We start from the raw sequence: 17,550 nt of genomic DNA on the forward strand, positions 1-17,550 counted from the left end.
TCTCTGAATATCCTTGGTGATTCTGAGAATCCTGGTATGATGGAGAACATTTCTATAAATCTATATGCTCTGTGAAAGGATGTCATCAATGTAATACATGGAAGGGGTTTCATCATAGTACAATCAATGGTAAATAAATGAATATAACAAAAGATACAAGAACAACCACACCAAACATGTATGGTTGAACATCTATAGGTAAGTAAATATCCTATCTTTACAATGTATATAAATAGTATGTTTCCAGGGCTGGGGCTTGAATTCAGTACTAGTGAACAGGCCTGACTTTTTTATCTTCATCCCCATTGCTGCAGGTTTACCCAGATCCTGAGTTCGAATCCAAAGCCTGGAAGAATAAACAGCATGAATTGCAAGCCAGGGAGCTAATTTTTTTTATTTTACTTTTCTCAATACGGCGCTTGAACTCAGTTTATGGCAACTCTGCCTCAGCTTTGATAACCCTAGGCTGGGGCACAGCCACTAGATCTATAGCTCCTCCTGGGATCCTAGACCCCCAGGCCTTGCAGGGAAATCAATGCACAAAAATGGCCATTTTACGTTTTCTTCCTTTGCATGGTGACCATCATGGGTCTGAATGACACTGTTGCAAAGGGTACTTCACCTTGCATTGCTGAAGGCTGCCAGACTATGAGGATTAACAATGGAATGTTGTCAATGTCAGGGTTGAATGAATTGATCATGGATGATGCTTTATAAAATTAGACAGCATCATTTCAGGAGGCTGATTGATTTGATTTAATATTTATGAAGCATTGAAAGAATATTATTACTTAAAGGAATGCAATAAATTCAGGACATTGATTTCATTAATAGTTTAAGAATGGAAACAATTTATTAATTACATTACATTAATTACATTAACTACATTGAGGCACAATTAATACCCAGGAATTGGTAAGAATGTAGTTTATATAACATCTTTGACACTCTATAAAGATATATATTTATTAGCGTACTGCCATCTGCATGTCAATCTTTTCTTATTTTGGTAACCCCTGGGGCTTGATCTGAGGTCCTGGGAACACCCTATCAGCTCAATTTGCTCCAGGATGGCATGCTAACACTCACCCATTCATGAATTGGGCCTTGTAGGCTTGTAGGCCTTGAGTTAAGATGCCAGCACTACCAAAAATGAATCGTGGAGGAAGAAGATGATGGTGACACATGTTTTCCTTTTCTCTGAAAGTTCTGGGTGTAAGGTATGAAGTGGAATACATATGCAGACCTATATCCTGTGTAATCAATGTAATCAATGTTTTATGTTCCATAATAGTCAATAAAATAAATGGTCAATACATGAAGAAAACAAAAAATAAAATAACTATACTGAATGCAATATGGAGTCAACCAATGTATATAAATATAAATCATATATGTAAATTCTACATGAATAGGATATTTTCTAGTGGTGAGGATCTATTTTAGGCATAAGGAAGAGACCGGAATTTCTTGACTTCAAGGAGGCCAGCTTCCCATTCCCACACAGTGCAACAGAGTTACTAAGACCATGAATTTCAAACCCAGACCTGGCAGAAAAATGGCACTTTGGTAGTATGTGAGGCCCAATTCTTATGTATTTTATTATGTCTAAATTTTATGAATGTGATTGTTTAAATGCTTAATAAAGAATTAACTAAAATCGATCAGTGTCCTATAATATATTGTATATAATTTTATCCTAGAATCATTCAAGAACTGCCCATTCAATCAGGACATACATCACATTCCATTGGTATTCATATGGAAAGGAATGAGTTCCTTAGAATCTCCTGCCATTTGGAGGTGGCAGGACCAGGATTCCAACTGTGGGCTCCAGCTCCCAACACTTCAACCTGGGGATAGGGTACGCACCGGTCTGTCCAAGAATATCAGCAAGACCAATGATTAGGCAGGCACCAGTGGCTCTCAACAGTCCTCCTTGATACTTACAAGGCTGTAATGGGAGGATCATGGTCAAAGTCATCCTAGGAAGGAAACTCCTTGAGACCTCTGTCCAACTTCAGTTCCAACAAAGCCAGAAGCCCAGGGCTCCAGTGTGGAAGGCGAGCCTTGAGCAAAAGCAGCTCACAGACTGTTCCCAGATCCTGAGTTCAAGGTCCGGGTCTGGTAACAAACAGACATACACAACAATCTGTGCAGCCATCCAGCTAAAGCAGGTCACCCTCTTGTCTCCAACTGAATTGGTCCCTGGGAAAAGGGCTGCGGGAGCTGCTGTCTTTTTGACTCCACCCATGCTGCTTGCATCACAGAAATCCAGCCACACCCCCATTATTTCATGGTTCTTTCTGACCAATGGGATACAAGAATGGTGACCACGCCCACATTCTGTGATGCCCAGTAGCACCTGGATTCCCTCTGTTAGTTTACAACATTACCAGCAGTTGAGGAAGGTAGAGGTGGCTGAGTGATGAGGAAGAGACTCAAGCGACTTTGGATTATAGTAGGAAATTGAGAAGCCTGCCCACACCCTGGCTCCCTCCCCCCTTCCCCAGGTGCGGGATTTCAAACCTCAGGTAAAGGTGCCTGCCAGCCCTCCTAAAGCACTGACCTGGTCCCTGGCCCTGGTTCTTTGCTCTTGGCCCATCTGTTTGCAATGCCACTGCCATTGATGCTTGCCCCACCTGGAGCAGCCTCCAGCAGCTTTTCCCAGCAGCACAGGTGAGTGGCTGCCCCCAAATCACCACTACCCGAGGTCAGACACCCCTCTGGGGGCACCATGACCCCCTGCTTGTTTCCTCATGCTGGCTCTGAGGAGCCACCTTTCTGTCTTGTGCATTTCTGAAATAGAGACTCAATATATGATTCTGGTTGGACTGGATTGAGGTCCTCCTATCTGGGACAGGTATGCTCTACCGCTCCACCAGACATGGTCCTCTGTAGTTGGGATGGTAGACATGTAGCACCATGCTCAGTCATCGATTTAGATGGATTATCCCAAACATTTAGTCCACAGCAGCCGATTCTTGACCACAGGTGAAGCTCTGGGTAGGGCCACAACCATCAGACCTCATTCTCTTCACAGGACAGTTTTGAGGAAACAAGGGATTTATACAGAGGGAATCTCTGGAGCATGACTTGGCATGGAGGGAGTGGCCTTTAGAGAAGGTTCTCGGCTATTCTGTTAGCAAATGACAGGAAGATACCCGAAAAGGGCTCAGGTGGGGTCAGTTATTAATCATGCAACAGGTGGGGATTTTGAAACAAAACATGGCTCTCTTTCATCATTACCCTATCCCCATGAGGAAGGGGATGCTTCACTGTGTTGAGTTTTGCATCTGGGGAAACCGAGGCACAGAGAATTCAGGTGATCTCCTTATCATTTTAACTTCACAGGAAACTCGTCCTGACTTCATTACCATCCTCCCAAGGACAATGGGTGCTATTCAATCCACTTCTTGTGGTAGGAAGTCCACTTCTTGTCAGTTGTGGGGCTTGAACCCTAGGCATGGGCGCTGTTCCTGAGCTCCTCAGCAAAAGGCTAGTGCTCTACCACTTGAGCCCACAGCACCACTTCTGGTTTTCTGGTGGTTCTTTGGAAATAAGAGTCTCAGAGAGGTTCCAGCCGGGGCTGGCTATGAACCATGATCCTCATATATCAGCCTTCTGTGTAGTTAGGATTAGAGTTCTGAGCCACCGCCACCCGACTTAATTGTAATTCTGACTTTTCTCTCTCTCTTCACAAAAACTGGTTGATGGGTTCTGGAGGAGGGGCCCAGCATCCTCATATGGCTGGAATCCAAGGTGACCCTCTCATTCTGGAGGTGGGCTCTGGGTCACGAGCTGTCTTGCTTAGCCTGTTGAAACAGCTCCCTGAGGTAAGACCCACTGTGCCCTGGCTAGACTGTGAAATTCATTGTCCATCCAGCCTTACTGGACTTATTATATTGTATTGCTTTCTGCATCATTTTCTAGCACCTGGAAAAACTTATGATACATACTTACGGAATGAAAATGTAATGCCTTCTTAAGAAATTCTCTTAGGGCTTGGGAATGTGGCTTCATGGTATGGTGATTGCCTAGCATGAATGAAACCCTGGGTTCAATTCCTCTGTAACACATAAAAAAGAAAAACACTGAAAGGAATGCTGTGCCTCAAGTGGTAGAGTGCTAGCCTTGAGAAAAAAAAAAGCTCAGGAATAATTCCCTACCACAGAGTTTAAGCCCCTGAACTGGCAAAAAAATAGTAATTGGAAAATAAAGAAACCATACTTGAAATATATAATTGCTCCTTTCATACTGACACCTGACAATAGCCCCTAATTCATGTATTTTACTTATGTTAGGATACTGTGTTGAAAAAAGGTTTGTTCATTAAGTCACAGCAATTAATGCCAGGAATGTGCTTAGATGTTAGGTGAAGATTAATTCTGGAAATTCAACGATTCCAGGATTTTGTGTCATCACTGCTAATCACAAAGTGAAAATAGTCTAAGTGTGATTTTGGAAACTTTCTGGTCAGTTTTGGCACCAAAAAGGCAGAAGCTAATTAATAGTTGTGACAGAAAATAAGGAATAACTCCAGATGGAAGGAAAAAATGATAGTAACTAAGTTTACCAGAAACTGGTCTAGAGAACCATTTTTGGTTACTGAAGAGCTAGTTGTCAAGTAGGCTTTTCCTCATTGCCTTTAGCATTCTAAATCTCTTAGGCTAGTTCTTAATCTCTGCATGATAAATGTATCTCCTTCTATGCTGTTCTTTCATACCTTATCTCCTTTGTTTTCTAAAAATCTCATTCTTTCTACATTTCTCTATGAACATTTCCTGATACTAAATACACCTATACAGATGTCACAGGATGCTAATGTAAGGGTCCCATAGCTCATCAGTCATTAATGTAACAAAATGGAAAAGGAGGACATATTTACTGCTACCTCAATTTTTCTGAAAATCTACTATGTTATCATTTGGTTAAAAATTCCATTCTTTGTCTACACAATGTCATTCAGTGCACATATATGCAAATATGAGCTGGGTGTTGGTGGTTTACACCTGTAATCCTAGCTACTCAGGAGGTTAAGACCAGAGGATTGTGGTTCAAAGCAAGCCTTGTCAGGAAAGTCCACGAGACCCTTATCTTCAATTAACCACCAGAAACCCGGAAGTGGTGCTGTAGTTAAAGTGGTAGTGCGCTCAACTTGAACTGAAGAGCTGAGGGACATTGCCCAGGATCAGAAATCAAGCCACACAACCAACAAAAAGTGAAATATGACTTTAAGTTTTCCCAAAAGGAACGACAAGATCAATAATCTTCCCAAGCAAAAAAATTAATTCCAAAATGATTCAGTGCACCTACTTTTGCTGAGTTATGTTATAGAATCTTTGCTGGACATATTCTCTAAAAACAAATCGTTTAGGGATATAGGTGGACCCATTGCAACAATGAGATGTACAAGTCATTATGTTGAAAAACGAACTTTACAACTTTGGTGGGGGGGGGAGGATAGGGTGAGGGGAGAGGGGGTATGGGAATGGAAGGGAAAGGGAAACAAAGAAGAGGCAACAATGCTTGATAAGAAATGTGCTCGTTATCTTGCCTGTGTAATTGTAACTCCTGTGTACGGTATTCTCACAATAAAAAAAAGTAAAATACTAGCTTTCCAATAAACATCTAATATTTCTTCTTTGAAGAGACGTCTATACAGTTGATGTAACTTAGCATTACTCCTACGTGGAACACGAAGTATGAGGCCACTCCCTTTCTAAATCATGCTTGCTAATCACGCAACTTTGTAGACAGTAGAATGGAAGCATAATTCTGTTTCCAATGCAAATCAGATATAAGAGCATGGAATTAATTGGAAAAAAAGTCCATCCTGAGAGAGCAGGGATTATACTAGCCATCAACTGGTGGATAAGATCACATTTATTTTCTTTCCTTTACTTATATATTTTTTGTTGGTGGTGATCTTGGCACTTTAACACAGGGCTGGAAGCTGTCCCTCTGCTATTCAGCTCAAGCCTAATGCTCTATACTTGAGCCACAGTGCCACTTTTAATTTTCTTGTAGTTAATTGGAAAAAGAGTCTCTGGGACTTTCCTGTCCAGGCTGGCTTTTAACCCTATCCGAAGATCTCACCATCACCAAGCTTAGGATCACATTTCTAACAGTGTACACTCAGCATATGTAATGTGCATGTTCATCTATCTTTATATAAATTCTTTTTTTAAATTTTATTTTATTTTATTTGAGAACATACTGTACAGAGGGGCTACAATTACATGGGCAGGATAATGCATACATTTCTTACCAAGCATTGCAGCCTCCTCCTTTGTTTACTCTTCACCTCCCTTCCCCGCCTCCCCCCTCCCCCCACCCAATTATACCCCCCTCCCCCCCCACACCGACATTGTAAAGCTGGTTTTGACATGACATTTTGTACTTCTCATTGTTGCAACAGGTCCACCTGAATCCTTAAACGACTTGTTTGTCCCCATCTCCTCCACATGTTATACTGACATCAAATATAGTGAAAGCGGGGGTTACACTGTGGGGGAGGGACATACAAAGCAACAAAGAAATAATCTTATAAATGCGTTAGAAACACATGCATGAAATAAACGAAAACATTAAAATACATATTTAAGGGTTCATTTTCCTAACATCACATTATCTGACCTTTTCCGCTTGACTCATACCTATACTAGATATTGCAAATAAGGGAAACCATGGGACCTATGCTTCTTTGGGCCTGGCTTACTTCACTTAATATAATTTTTTCCAAACCTTTCCATTTGTTAAAAATCTATGCTACACCTTAGCCTTTACACTCACAAAATATTTGTAATTTAAAATTTGATACTACTGGAGCAATACAACCTAGGAATGTAAAGTAGTCTGGGAAGTTCAGTTTGCATCCAGCCTGGGCAGAACAGTCTTTGAGAAACTATATATAATTAACCAGGCAAAAGTTGGATTGGAAGAATGGCTCAACTATTGGAATACCAGTCATGAGCAAGGTTGCTGAATAAGATGTTGAGGCTTTGCATACATACATGCAATCATACACATATATACAGAGGCACTTATATGTGCACAAATACACATATGAAGCAACTCTCAGAATATGTGGAAAAGTTAGAAAACAATAGAAAATATGTCCTGAGTAAGACTAGAATCAATTGATAATTTTTAATGTTAGAAAATCCTCAAGTGAACTTTCTTCAAAAAAGTTTAAGAATACTACATAGATAGGGACCAGAGATAGTAAGAGAGTCAAGTAATCATTTTTAAAGTGATCAGATCCATGGAGGAATGAATCAGAGACTCCTGCAGGTGCATCTGAAAATATTCATATCCTGTGTCAAATGTTAGAACATCTTTGAAGAGTACATGAACACTCTCAGCAGTGCAGTGGATAATATTACTGGAGAAGTTCAGAATTGCTAGTCTGTATCTAGATTCAATAAACCAAGAATCTATGGAGGGACAATGTGATACAAGGCTAGAATTCTAGCACTGAGATTAAGATAGGAGATTAGATAGTGGAATTACACAGTGATACCTTCCCTGGACCAGGTAGTATACTTTTGTCTTAATAAAATAAACCAAACAAGAAAGGAATACAAAGTTGGACGTTTGGGCTAATTTTGTCATTATGTTTTGAGAAGTCAAGTTTCCTATTGAAGTGCAACTCATATATAATCCTCAGTTGTGTTTTAAATGCACTCTTCATTACAGAACCTTAGATGCAAAATGGATCATGATTCCCATCCAAAATTTGAAAAAGTAAGTAATCATCACTCTGTTTGATTCCAAGGAAAGGATGAAGGATTACAAAAACTTAAGCCTGGGGAAATAGCAAAGTTAATCTAATGAAGGACTATGTGGATCTTGCTAAATTGGAGTTTAGATTTAAAATAAATACTTCGGTTTTGTTTGTAATTTCATATTCTATAAGATACTTACAAAATTCTTTTTAAGTACAGTGTTTAATTGACAAATTTACAAATGTTTCTTGCATTCTATTTGCCTAGAATATTCTTTCATAAGAGTTATAATTAGAACTCAGCTAATAGATAATTACAACACTTCATGTATAAAATGATAATGTGAATAATGTAGAGAGAGTTGCCAACAAATGGATGATATTAATTTATAAATTTAGAAAAAGGGCAATGTTTTTTTTGGTCCGGTAGTGGGGCCTGATCTCTGGGCCTGGGTGCTTTCCCTCAGCTCTTCAGCTCAAGGCTAGCCCTCTACCACTTGAGCCACAGCACCACTTCCGGTATTTTTCTTTTTCCTTATGTGGTGCTGAGGAATTGAACCCAGGGCCTCAGGCATGCAAGGCAAGCGCTCTGCCACTGAGCCACCTTCCCAGCCCGAAAAAGGGCAATTTTTTGAGGCTTTGGTATAACATGGTATGAAGAGAATAATTGTGTGACATCTTCTTTCTTCTAACTGTATGTAACACAGGAAGCAATTTCCCTTAATTACTTCCTCTGTATACAGTGAGAAAAATGCTAGGTTTGGGATTTGTTTTTATTTTTGTTTTTGTTTTATTGGTTTGTCCTAGGGCTTGAACTCTGGGACTGGACACTCGCTCTGAGCCTGTTTATTCTCAAGGCTTGTGCCCTACTATTTCAACCTCAGCTCACTTGTGTCTGTCTTTTGCTGAGAAGTTTATTGGAGAAAAGAATCTAGGGAACCTTCCTGCCCGAGTGGGCTTTTGTCAACATCTATTGCGTTGGGGTCCCTGGGTAAGGGTAACGAAATCACCAAGACATAAGGGATGCAGAGTGCAAACAGCAATTGCCACTGAATGCTGTGCTTTATTGTCAGTGGTATTTAAAGACAAGCAAGCATGATCTTTGCCAAGATTTGGTCAGAAGACAGTCACACAAAAATTTCAACAGATACATTTTTACTTGACCTATGAGACAATGTCTTGGTATTTTATTATCTAACCTATTTTAGAGCAAGCTCAAACCACTTCTTCAATATCAGGAAAATGCTTGACCAGCTGATTATCTATGCTTAAGCAAGCAGAAGAGCTACTTCCTCAGCTCCCAGGAGTCTGTGACATGTGTTTTGAGACAGGGAGAGAGAAAATTTTCCCTCTCTAGCCCGGCATCCAAGTGGTTTCTTAATACTCAAACACAGCCCTCGGATAATCCTGAGGCCAGAGCCTGCATCATTCTTCCCCTTTAACATAGACCCTGAGTCTTCACAACTTTATTCTTTTTTCTTTTGTTTTAAAAGAAAAGCTTTCCACAGCGTTATCATAGACGCTTGCATTGGTTTCATAAAAATCAAATATAACAGTACAAGTGCAAACAAAATAATAACAATCATGATTCCCATACTACTAGTAGTATTTAAAATGCTATGTTGTATTTCTTTCGGATCCAACCCTTCCAATTGTTTAATAAATGCATCAGCAATATTACAAGCATCATCATTTGTAAATTGTTTACCAAAAATATCATGTACATTAAATTATAACTGATCAATCAATTGAGCAGCTGTAGAATTTCCAGATAAATACTACTGTATTACATTCTAATCATGTATAGATGTATTATATTTTATATTAGTAATGCAAAAGGTAGTAAAATTCCAATCACATTTTAATAATAACTGTTTTTCCACAACCAATAACATTTTTCCTAACCATCCCACTGTCTGTTTAAGAATATTAATCTGTGTTTATATTAGAGCATCAATTTCTACCTGTGAGACCCACAATTCATGTGAATCCCAGTGCCATTCTTCCACAAAGTGCTTGGTTTGTAAGGAAGTGTATAGGGCAATTCCAGACACTGCAGCAACAGTGGTAATAGCAATTAAGTTTAAGATCACATATAATGGCTCCAATCATACGCTTTGTACGTTTTAGTAGTTTGGTAAAAAAATTCAATAACAACACTATCCAAAGGATTTTGGGACCATTCTCTTCCTAATTTAACAGGTAGCCAAATATGAGTTCTTTGTTATAATATCATAGTACTATTACTGTCATTAAAATTAAGAGAGGAATTAATGCAAGAATACAGGCGACAAGCTACAGCAATAAGATAAGATGCAGAAATAAAGGGGATCCAAATAGGGAAAGAAGTAAAAAAAACTCTCCCTCTTTGCAGATGACATGATCTTGTATTTAAAGAATCCCATAGACTCCATTCCCAAATTACTCAAGCTGATTCAAAACTTTGGTAAAGTAGCAGGTTATAAAGTTAACCCCCAAAAATCAATGGCTTTTCTGTATGCCAACAATGAGAAAAGTGTGGCTGAAATTAGGAAAGCAATTCCATTTGTAATAGCCCCATAAAAAATAAAATACCTAGGAATTAACTTAACCAAAGAAGTGAAGGACCTCTATGATGAAAACTTTAAAATCTTGAAAAAGGAAATCAACACAGAACTTAAAAAATGGCAAAACCTCCCATGCTCCTGGATTGGAAAGATTAACATCGTGATAATGGCAATACTTCCCAAGGCTATCTACAAATTCAATGCAATACCTATCAAAATTCCAACCTCATTCTTCAAGGAAATAGAAGAGGCAATCCAAAAATTCATATGGAACAATAAAAGACCCCGAATAGCAAAAACGCTCCTCAACGGAAAGAACACTGCTGGAGGAATATCAATACCAAATTTCCAACTCTACTATAAAGCCATAGTAATCAAAACAGCTTGGTATTGGTATAAGAACACACCTCAGGACCAATGGAATAGAATTGGAATCCCAGAAATGAACCTACAGACCTATAGCCATCTAAACTTAGATAAGGGAGCTAAAACAATAGAATGGAAGAAAGACAGCCCTTCAGTAAATGGTGCTGGCAAAATTGGTTAACTACATGTAGAAAACTAAAGCTAGATCCTTATATATCACCCTGCACCAGAATCAACTCCAAATGGATCAAAGACCTTGAAGTCAAAGCAGACACTCTGAAAACATTACAGGACGGAATAGGAGAAACCCTAGGTCTCCTTGGTTCAGGCTGAAATTTTCTTAATAAAGACCCGGAAACACAACAAATCAAAGAAAGTTTGGACAAATGGAATTGCATAAAGTTGAGGAGCTTCTGCAGGGCAAATGACATAGCTAGCAAGATCAATAGAAAGCCCACGGATTGGGAGATGATCTTCCATAGCCATACAACGGACAAGGGTCTCATATCTAAAATATACTTGGAACTCAAAAAATTAAACCACCCAACAACAAATCCTCAAAGAAACAACTGCCCAATAAATAAGTGGGCGAAAGACTTAAAGAGAAACTTCTCTGAAGAAGAAAGAAGGATGGCCAATAGACACATGAAGAAATGTTCAACATCCTTAGCCATACAAGAAATGCAAATCAAAACAACATTGAGATATCACCTCACTCCAGTTAGAACGGCAAAAAATCAAGAACTCTAACAACAACAGATGCTGGAGGGGATGTGGAGAGAAAGGAACCTTACTTCATTGTTGGTGGGAATGTAAACTTGTTCAACCACTTTGGAAATCAGTATGGAGGTTCCTCAAAAGACTTCACATAAAGCTCCCCTATCACCCAGCAATCCCACTTTTGGGCATTTACCCAAATGTTTACAAACAAGACCACACTAAAGCTACCAGCACAACTATGTTTGTTGCAGCATTATTTACCATAGCTAAGATATGGAACCAACCCAGATTCCCCTCAGTAGATGAATGGATCAAGAAAATGTGGTATATATACACAATGGAATTCTATGCCTCCATCAGAAAGAATGACATTGCCCCATTTGTTATGAAATGGATAAACTTGGAAAAAATTATATTAAGTGAAGTAAGCCAGGCCCAAAGAAACATAGGTCACATGGTTTCCCTTATTTGCAATATCTAGTATATTTATGAGTCAAGCAGAAAAGGTCAGATAATGTGATGTCAGGAAAATCAACCCTTAGATATGTATTTTAATGTTTTTTTTTCTTTCATGCATGTGTTTCTAATGCATTTATAAGATTATCTCTTTGTTGCTTTGTATGTCCCTCCCCCACAGTATAACCCCTGCTTTCACTGTATTTGATGTCAGTATAACTTGTGGAGGAGATGGGGAAAACCCAGTTTTTTAATGATACAGGTGGACCTGTTGCAACAATGAGAAGTACAAGTTGTCATGTCCAAAATGAGCTTTACAACGTCCGTGAGGGGGGGGGGAGAGGGGAAGGAGAAGGATTAGGATGGGGGGGAGGGGAGGCTGGGAAGTGATGTGAAGGGTAAACAAAGGAGGAGGCTACAATGCTTGGTAAGAAATATACGCATTATCCTGCCCATGCAATTGTAACCCCTCTGTACAGTATGTTCACAAATAAAATAAAATAAAATTATAAAAAAAAGAATACAGGCGACAATTAAAACAAAAAATAGTAGGAGAAAATGTAAAATTTCCCACTAAAAATACATAAGGCAGAGGTACACAAGCAGTAACATCATAAGATTTGTACAAAGTAAAATTATAAGTGGATGCAGAGTTCGACGTCCCTGAAAACTATCCATTTGATAGCATCACGGGTTTCAGCACTGCTCTGACCTTCCAAATTGAGTCTGAAAAGCAGTGAGTACAGCCATGAAACCCAGCATGCATCTGCAATGCCTCCATCTCCCTAGGCCATCAGTCGATCTCCAGTAAGTGATCCATTAATGGCTTCCAGCATCCTAGTAACATTTGATAAATCACATCTGGTACTATTCCATTCTTAACATGTGTTAATAAACTGTCCAAAAGGTGCCTAATTAATAAAATTATTGAACACTTTTCCAAATGTCCCTCTACACTCTTGCCACACAAAAGGCTGATATTATAAATCAATATAAGTAAAATCAGGACACATAGGTAAGGATAACTTGCCATCAAAGGTGACACTTTCCCAGCTACTATTTATGGACCAAGTAGTTAATCGCTTCAGCTGTGTTCTAGAATTGGAAGTGCGTTTCCCAGGTAAAACCCAATGTTGCCAATTCATAACTAAACATGGAGGAGGCCCCAGACAAACAGGCAAGGGATGAGTATAGTAAGTAAAATTTAAAAAGCTACCATCATCCTTATTGCAAAATGTCAAATTATTCCAAGGAGAGATTAAACAGCAGGAACATTATAGATGGTTATATCCATGTCTCCCCAAACAACAGGTTCCAATAAAGGAGGGTTAGGAACAAAGGCCCGAATAACTTACATTAGCATTAGCATGGACAGGGTTTACAGCAAGCAGGGCACACATGGCCAGAACAAGTTCTCAGCCATGACAGGTTTACCAGTGCATTGTAACATCTTCTGTCCTTCTCCAGTAAACATTTTTACCTGTCCCCAGGTGGGCAGTGGGGATTTCTTCTTCCTCAACTGGTGGCCGATTCCTTGCAGGATATGGGGCTGTCCTCACTGGGCCGCGTCTGTATCCATTGTGCAGGAAGACAGTATTGTTTGCCATCCTGTGTAGACACAAAACTCTATCCTCATCCCTTATGTAATGTTCCTAGTTGCCATTCTGCTTTCAATGTAATCTTAATCTATGTGGGAGCATTTAAATAAGGTTTTTGTGATATTTGTTCAAAATGGCGCTCAGCTCTAGGTAAAATATCTCCTTGTGGTAAGTTAAAAACGTTAAGAACAAAAAGAGCTTGATGTAAAATTATTTTAGGATTTTGCATGGAAAACCACAAAATATCCATACCTTCATCCAACCTTTTCCTCCTTTTTAATTTTTTGATTTGTTGTTTTAGTGTGCAATGAACTCGTTCAATAATGGATTGTCTTGGGAGTTATATTCTATTCCGGTAATATGTACCACATCATAAAGTTCACAAAATCTTTTAAATTTGATACTTTTATAGGCTGATCCAATATCAGTCTTTATTTGGCAGGCACTCCCATAATGGCAAAAACTTCCAATAAGTGTTCTATTACATGGTTAACAGTTTCTCCCGTAAGGGCAAAAGCCCAAATTTGGAATAAGTATCTATTGTAACATGTACAAAGGAAAAATGGCCAAAGGCTTGTACATGGATTATGTCCATTTGCCAGAGCTCCTTAGGTTGTAATCCTGAGGATTTACTCCAGCAGGTACAACTCTCAAATGCATTGGTCTGCAGATGGGACACCTTTTTATAATTTGTTTACCTTGAGAATAAGGTATTTTATAATGCATATGTAAATGGCCAGCATTTGTATGTAAATGAGCATGATCTTGTTTAGCAGAAGCAAAACTAATTTATCAACCTGATATCGCCATATACAAGGTACCCAGGTAAGGAAGAGTGAGCCCTAATGTGAGTTAGCACTTTGGCCTTATGTTGTTGCAGTAATGCTTGTAATGTTTAAATAATTGGTTTAGCTGGGGTTTAGATGAATAAGGAACAGCAGTGACTATATTAGTCACAACCCCTACAGCATAGGCAGAATCAGTAACAATATTAAAATCTCCCACAAAATCTTGTAACACCTTAATAATAGCAAAAAGTTCATTTTGTTGAACTGATGCTAAAGTAGTTGTTTGAACCCAATATGTATTTGTTGTCCAATAAACACTTTTTGTTTTGGAGCCATCTGTAAAAACAGTAAGAGCAGTGGAAATAGGGACCTTGGTAATTATATTATTAAATACAAATTGTTGTTTAAGCAAGCAATTCCACAATCTACCTTTGGGAAAATGATAGGAAAATTGCCCAGTAAAATTTACTAATGTAATTTATAGCATTTCAGACATGTTTAACAAATATTTTACTTGGTCTTTTGGCAAAGGAAGGATAATTTCAAATAAATCATACCCTGATAGGGTGAATACCCATTGCCTGGCCTGTTGAATAATAATTGCCAACTGTTGTTCATAAGGCATATTTTTTGTAAATCTATGCAGTGTATAAATCCATTCTAATGGTATCTCATTTTGTCCTATAATTCCTTTTGGGTGTTTCCATGTATCTAAAATATATAAATTTATGAGTTGATTTAGCGTTACTCGATGTAAAACCATTTATTTTATTCTCTGTTCTACAAATTGTACTTCTCTTTCAGCTTCCTTAGTTAAAGTTCTTTTGCTATGTAAATCAGGCTCCCCTTGTAACAATGAAAACAAATTATGTAATTGATAAGTAGGAATTCTTAAGGCCAGTTCCATCCAATTAATATCTCATAGGAACTTTTGAAAATCATTTAACATATGTAATTGATCACGTCATAAAGATATTTTTTGAGGTGCGACTGTTTGTCTACAGACAACATATCCTAAATATTTTACCAACATGTCTTTTTGTATTTTTTCAGGTGCTATTATTAATCCAAATTCTTTAAATATAGATGGTAAGCACTGTAACACCATTTCTAATTCTGTCATATTTGGTCCTGCAACTAAAATATCATTCATATAATGAAAAATATAAATGTGAGGCCATTTTTGTCTAACAGATTTTAAGGCCTTATCAACATATATCTTATCAACATATAACACATAGTTGGAAAATTAATCATTCCTTGGGGCAACACCTTCCATTGGAAGCGCTGATAAGGGCCTTGATGATTTATTTGTGGTAAAGAAAAGGCAAGTCTGTTACAATTTTTTTTTTTTTTTGTCAGTCGTGGGGCTTGAACTCTGGGCCTGGGCGCTGTCCCTCAGCTCTTTAGCTCAAGGCGAGCACTCTACCACTTGAGCTACAGCGCCACTTCTGGATTTCTGGTGGTTTATTGGAGATAGGAGTCTCACGGTCTCTCCTGCCCGGGCTGGCTTTGAACCGCGATCCTCAGATCTCAGCCTCCTGAGTAGCTAGGATTACAGGCATGAGCCACCAGCGCCCGGCCTGTTACAATTTTTTACATGTACAGGAATGGTAAAAAAGCAATCTTGTAAATCTATTACTATTATTGGCCAATTTTTAGGAAGCATTGCAGGCGATGGTAAACCAGGTTGTAAAGCCCCCATAGGGTACATGGATGCCTTTACTCCTCGTAAATCAGTCCGCAATCTCCATTTCCCTGACTTCTTTTTAATAACAAATATTGGAGAATTCCATGGTGACATAGAGGGCTCAATATGTCCGTTGGTTAACTGTTCTTCAACTAATTGATAAGCTGCTTCTAATTTTTCTTTCGATAAAGGCCATTATTCAATCCAAACAGGTTCCTCAGATTTCCATAATATCATTATGGGCTCCATCTAAAAATGTTAAAATTGAATATGAGCTCCCCATTGTTCCAGTACATCTCTACCAATTATGTTAACTGGAACTTCCATAATATAGGTTTAAGGACAGCTGTCTGTCTATCTTCTGAGGTTATAGTAACATACAACACTGCTTGTCCTATAAAATTTACAAGAGTATTGTTAACTCCTTTAATATTACAGGAGATTATTTTATATAATAAATGATTAGGCCATTCATGAGTGTTAATAATTGTAATATCTGAGTCAGTATCTATTAGTCCTGTCAATATCTTTTCCTGAATATTAATCTTAATCTTAGGTGCATTTTAGTAATATGAGTAGTCCAAACACATTTTTGTTGGTTAATACTTCCAAATCCCCCAATATGGGGTTTAAATGACTTTCCAATAGATATCTATGGTAATAACAAAATTTGAGCAATTCGTTCTCCCTTTTTAAAGGAATTATCTGCAGAAGCTGACATTAAAATTTTTATTTCCCCAATATAGTCAGCATCAATAATTCCTAAATGTACTAAAACTCCTTTTGTATTAAGACTGGATCTACCGGTCAATAGGCCAAATGTTGCTTCAGGTAAAGGCCCATAAATTCTGGTAGGAATTTTTTGTGGCTTATCACCACCTTTCAAAATAAAATCTTTTAAGGCTGGTATGTCCGCTGCGGTGCTGTGGGCTGTGGCAGGGACGAGGGAAAAGATGGTTGGCTGCCCTCGGTTATTAATCCTGGACTCCGGGGCTAGCCCTGGAGAGTTTCCCTGCATAGGGTAAGCATATTTTATAGGAATTCCTTTATTTTCTCTTTTTGCTCTACACTCCCTTTCTCAGTGCTTCCCCTTTTCACACTTAGGGCAAATACCACGTCTTCTCTTGTTAACATCAGTAGCCTTTTTAAAATTTTTCTTTATATGTCCCATTTGACCACATTCAAAACACTTTAGATTAGAGGGTTTGTTTGCATAGCATGCCAGGTAGTGGCCATAGTTTCAGCAAACACCTGCATAGGCCTGGATTCAGATGTAAAGTCTTTGCAGGCCCTTAAATATGTATTCACATCCCCAGATTCTTTAATAGGCAATAGGGCTCATCTACAGTCCTCATTAGTATTCTCATAAGCCAACACGCACAGCAGTTGTTGCCATGCAGCCTCTCCCACAACAGTACGTTCCAAGGTCAATTTCAATCGTGATAAAAATTCAACATAGGGTTTACTAGGTTTTTGAATTACTTTAGTCCAAGAGACATAATGCTCTCCTACCGGTGGAATTCTTTCCCATGCCTCAATACCTATGTCTCTTAACTGCTCATGGATTTCTTCAGGAGAGTTTACTTTTATATGAGCATCCGCATATTGTTCTGTTCCACCTAACATGGGAAAGGTGTGGATTACTGCTCTGTGCATT

At 38.6% G+C, this 17,550-nt stretch overlaps 1 long non-coding RNA gene across 1 annotated transcript in view; it reads left to right on the forward strand.

Annotated features, from left to right (window-relative positions):
• Nucleotides 1-3,815: 3,815 nt before the first annotated feature.
• Nucleotides 3,816-17,550, forward strand: part of LOC138835133 (uncharacterized) — a 29,092-nt gene continuing 15,357 nt past the window's right edge. Inside the window, exons 1-2 of the long non-coding RNA XR_011374462.1 lie at nucleotides 3,816-3,836; nucleotides 7,702-7,749. This is a non-coding gene — a long non-coding RNA (uncharacterized lncRNA). The remainder of the gene's footprint in view (nucleotides 3,837-7,701; nucleotides 7,750-17,550) is intronic.

The sequence above is a fragment of the Dipodomys merriami genome, unplaced genomic scaffold, assembly GCF_024711535.1.
Source record: "Dipodomys merriami isolate MVZ:Mamm:240054 unplaced genomic scaffold, mDipMer1.0.p SCAF_23, whole genome shotgun sequence".
NCBI lineage: Eukaryota > Metazoa > Chordata > Mammalia > Rodentia > Heteromyidae > Dipodomys > Dipodomys merriami.